Below are 5,460 nucleotides of genomic sequence, written 5' to 3' on the forward strand. Positions count from 1 at the left end.
GATCTGACGCCCTCTTCTGGAGTGTCTGAAGACAGCTACAGTGTACTTACATATAATAAATAAATAAATCTTAAAAAAAAAAAAAAAAAAAAAAAAGTGTGTTCTTTGTTTGTTCTGGGTCTCTCCTCTTGCCTGTGTGCTGAAGGTGGTCCCCAATGTGTTGGATTAAAAAAAAAAAAATCCTCTTGCGGTTTGCAGTGATGGCGGTCTCTTGTAGTCTTTGTGAGTGACGGTCTTTTGACGGACTCCAACAACTGCCCCAGCCGGGTAGTATAGACCAGATTAACAATTAATTCCCTCCTGTCTTTTCGTTTGTTTGTTTGTTTGTTTGTTTTCTTTTTTTTTGTCTTTTTTGTTTTTGAGACAGGGTCTCACTGAGTGGCCCTGACTGGCATGGAACTCACTATATTGAACAGGCTGGTCTTGAACTCATAAAGATATTATTGCCTCTGTCTCCTGAGTGCAGGAATTAAAGCCACATGCTACTACACCTCAGACCTGTCTTTTCTTTATATCTCTAAGATGAAATTAAAATTAAAATCTACAGCATAATATTTGCATATTTTTCATAGTCTGGTCCTAGTTTACCTCCCTGGCCGTATTATTTCATTCCTCCTTCCACATTCTGCATGTCTCTTTAGATATTTTAAATGTCTTTGTTGGGTTTAGTTATCTGCGTCCTTGACCAGTAACGCCACAGCAGCCACTATTCGCAGACAAGCAGTCCATCCTGCAGCCACAGGGTCTAATATTTTTTGATAAGTATGCCACAGGTCTTTTCCGGGGCCCCAATCTCTGAATCTAAGAACCCCTTTGGCAATACCTTTGTTCTCAGTCACAAATAGATAGAAAGGCTTAGTCACATCGGGGAGGCCTAAAGCTGGAGTCGACACTAGGGCAGTCTTAATGGCATTGAAGGCTTCTTGTTCTTTATTTCCCCAAAGGACTGATTATCTCTTTAATTCAGCAAAATCTGGAATCCACAGCCTACAAAAGCCTGCAGTGCCCAGGAACCCTCTAACTTGTCTTGAACTGGTCAGTGGGGGAATATGAAACACAGTCTCTTTTCTAGCTTCAGAGAGCCACCGTTGCCCCTCTTTTTCATTTTGGGACAGTCTCCCATGCAGTGTCTTTTTCTTTACAGTAAACACATCAATTTCCAGCGAAAGGCTCTCTGTGGTTGCCCAGTACTGTCTTACTAAGCTCTCTGGTTTCCCTGACTACTGTGGCCAGTATTTTATGCAAGTTCCTCTCTTGTCTCTTATCCCTTTTTAATTCCCTGGCTTCCTGTTCCTTCTGTTTATCATTCCCACGTGCTAGAATGTACCACCTTGCCAGGCTCTAGTCTTTTTTTTATTTACCTCTCTTTGCTCCTGTTTTCCTGACTGTAAAGGAGATCTCATACAATGTTTTTTTTCTCTCTCTCTCTCTCTCCATCCCTTTGTTCCTCCTCCTTGTCTTTGTTTCCTTTTGATGTTATCCAATTATCACATCCCCATGCTGTCACCCATTCTCCCCCATAGTTCGCCTCTGCCCTGGTTTATCCTTCTGTCACACTGCACATCTCTGATTCTGACTCTTGTCTCTGTCAGCCTGTCCGTGTGTCTCACCACTTGTGCTTTGTCCTTCTGCCCATCATGCTTCCTATTTCTATATAGCAACCCTTCCTCTTGCCTGCCTCTCCCATCTTGAACCCCTCTCTAATTCCCTTCATCTCTATTTCCACCTCTCCTCACTGTTACTCTCTCCATTTGCCACTGTCATCCATCTCTCCTGAGTCGCTGTAGCTTTGCTCTTCCTTACCCTCGACATCTCCTTGCCTAGATTCTCTATGGGTTTAATCTTTCTCTCTTCTTTCCAGACCTCTTATCTGTGCTCATCTGTCTTCCTCATCTTTCTCTTCCTCTGTACTATCTTATCAACCTGCACAACTCTCTTTCCTTTTACCTTGGTCAGATTGATGGAGCACTTCCCAGCCCCACAGAGATGAGACCCGCCATTAGAGCCTGGCAATAGACATTCAGGTGCTCCCTACCTTCAATGAACCCAGCGTCCATGTTGATAGGCAGCTGAGAGGGCCTCCCTTCCGCGTCTGGGGCATTCTTCCTAGCTTCTAAGAGAATACTCTGCCTTTCCTCTGTGGTGAAGAGAACCTCAGTAGGGCTCGGCGAAACCTCACGACCAGCGAGCGCTAGTAGCCCATGGCAGTCAGTGGCAGCATGGGGTGACAGGCTTGCCCTTCAAACATCGGGGCAGTGGCAAGCACTTCCCTTTGCCTCTCCACCTTGCTCCACCTCCCACATGCACATTACAGCCCAGAGGTGAGCATGAGGGGGATGGAAATGGGGCAGGAGTGCAGTGCCTACTGCCTGGCCACGCTGGGCAGATGTGCCAGAACTCCCTCGGCTCCGGCTCCGGGTCCATGGGAGGGGCAGATGGTCTGCCACCTTGGCAATCCAAGGACAGTGGTGGTGCCTGCGCCCTGCCGGCTTCTACCTGGGGTTAGAGAATAGGGGAGTAGGTAGGGCAGAGTCAGAGGATCTGAAAGGAGGAGGTCAGCATCAGGGTCTGACAGGATTTTCTTCTTAGGCTTTTCCTGGAGGGCATAAATACCAACTGGTAGGGGACCTGTGGATGGGAGAAAAGGGTGGGCCCAGAGGGATGGGTAGTGTCTGTTCCACAATTCTCAAAACAGTCGTCAGTCCAAGTCCAAGCACAGAGACACACAAGACACACAACAGAAATCATCCTCCAGGCGAAACAAACAGGTCTCCTCCTGGAACCAAAACAGCCTCTCAAACAACAAACACAGACAGCAGACACAGACAACATGAGACAGAAAGTAACACAGACCTGCTCTAGTATACTTCTGATCTCTTCGCCAATTGTGGGTCTGGGGGAGTGTGATATTGCTGGGGCCTCCAATGTAAGACTCTAAGGTCTTAGAATTGAGTGCACTACCCCCCAAAACACAACTTGATGATAGATCGCTGCAATAGCAAGAGGTTTATTGTTCCAACACATGTGTGGTTGCTCAGCCTCACAGCGAGAGTCAACCCCAAAATTTAAAAGCACAGCTCTTTTATCCTTTTTGTGGTATGTTGACCAGCCATGTTATAATTGATCAGCAAAGCAATTAATATATTTTTAAACTTGGTTAGCTATTGATGTGGCAGGAAGTTCTGGCAGCAAAGTCGGGGAAGTTTGTGTTTTTTCTCAGAATTCAGTGTGGAGTGAGGTAGAAGAATTTTTCTGAGAACTGCTATTTTTGTTATGGGTATTTTTCGGAGAACAGCTAATCTTGTTTTGGCAGCTGTAGACTTGGTCTGTTCATTTTGACTGCCAAAACTATGTAGTTTGGAAAGTCCCTTTAGAAGGAGGGAAAGGGGCTAGGTGGTCTTGAATTTATTTTGGATTCTATACACCATGAAGGGAAGTTGTGGCAGGAGCTCAATACAGGAACTTGGAGGCAGGGATTCTTGCAGAGGCCATGGAGGAAGAATGCATCCTGGCCTGCTCCTCATGTTTTGCTTATCCTGCATTCTTTTTTTTTGGGGGGGGGGGTGTTTCAAGACAGGGTTTCTCTGTATAGCCCTGGCTGTCCTGGAACTCACTTTGTAGACCAGGCTGGCCTTGAACTCAGAAATCTGCCTGCTTCTGCCTCCCAAGTGCTGGGATTAAAGGCATGTGCCACCACCACCCGGCTTATCCTGCATTCTTACATAACCCAAGACCAGCAGCTTAGAGGCGGGCCCTTCCACATCAAACATCAATGAAGAAAAATGTCCTACAGGCTTTTCCACAGGACAATACAATGGAGCATTTTCTCAGTTGAGGTTCCAGATGACGCTAGTTTGTGTCAAGTTGACAAAAAATTAGTTAATACACCAAATAAAAATACTGGGTAGGGTGGCACTTGAGGTGGGGAAATGAAGATTCCTTGAGCTTGCTGACAATCTAGTCTAAGCAGTGAGATTGGGGTAGTGAGACTGTCTCAAAGGAGGTAGATTGTGCTGTGTTCTGAAGATGATAGTACAGGTTGTCTTCTTCCCCCAACCCTCACAAAATGACCTTAACACATATGCGCACTAACACATAAATTCGTGCATAAGAATATATTGATATGTATGATGGTTTGAATAGGTATGGACCCCCATTAGACTCATGTATTTGAATGCTTGGACCATAGGAAGTGACACTATTAGGAGGTGCCGCAACCCTGTACTCCGACCTGCAGAGACGGGGGGGGGGGGGAATGACACGAACGCCAAGGAACGCTTCTCCAACGACTTTCGTCTGTACACACTGTACACATGTGTGTATCTGCAATAGCATTGCCTTCTGTCAACGGCCCAGGGAGTCCAGTATGGGCTCTAATATGAATAACACAAAAAGGATTTTTTCTACCCCATATACATTTTTGTAAGGATGACAAAAGGTCAAAAACAGTGGATGTTGCCTTAATTAACCCTACATTTTCCAATTGTTGAACTGCTTGGAATTCTATTGCTTGTGCAGATTGAGAAGGGAACAGATGAACTCATGGGGCATCTCCTTCCACATAAACCACTCCTACCCCTTTTTCTATCTCAGCAGTATACTTTCTATTCTTGTCTGTCAGGCAAAATTTGACTAAATTCCAAATGGCTAGCATGCCTGACAGTAATAGGGTAGCTGAATCCGCTGCCTGCAAGTCTCAACCTAGTTGTTCCCAATATCAGGGGTTCACATAGCCCTCTTCTAGAAACCAAGGTGCCTCTTTAATTATTGTTTCCAAGAATTTGTCTAGAGTTTCATTTTTTAATTTAACTATGCTTCGTTTGAGAAGCTGCACTAATGCGGTTTTTACTTTCACTTTTGAAGCGTGGATCCCATGGCTTTGTATCTGAGGTTTTCCATCCCTTTTGGAGGCTAGACTTTCCTAACTCCTTTCCTACACCGGGAGCCTAACTTTGTCCCTCTACTGGGAGCCTAACTTCGTCCCTCTACCGGGGAGCCTCTTCCTAGCTCTAGATTAATTCTTACTTACCACGGAACTCCCCCATAGCTCCTTTTTCTTGGTCCAGCTCTTGCACAAGTTCCGAAGTTTCTGCCTTTTCTTTTTCTAACTTCTTCCTCTTCTTTCTCCTTAGCCAANTGAACAGCTTCTAATTCAGCTTGTCTTTGCTTTTCTTTGGCTTCCTGTTTCTTCCACCTGGCTTCTGCTTTTGCTTTCTTTTCAGCTTCTTTCTTGGCCTTTTCTTCTTTTCTTCCCCATATGGGCCACCAGATGCGGCAACCCTGCAATCAGACTGGCAGAGACGGGGGGGGGGGGAATGACACAAACGCCAAGGAAGGTTTCTCCAACAACTGTCAACTGTCGTTCTTTTCTCAGGCTCATCCTGTTTTTGTTTTTCATCAGTCCTCTGCCTGTATGGAGTGTGCCAGTGGATGGAGTGTGCCAGTGGACGCTAGCTTTGA

The sequence above is a fragment of the Mus pahari genome, chromosome 4 (genome assembly GCF_900095145.1).
Source record: "Mus pahari chromosome 4, PAHARI_EIJ_v1.1, whole genome shotgun sequence".
Lineage (NCBI taxonomy): Eukaryota > Metazoa > Chordata > Mammalia > Rodentia > Muridae > Mus > Mus pahari.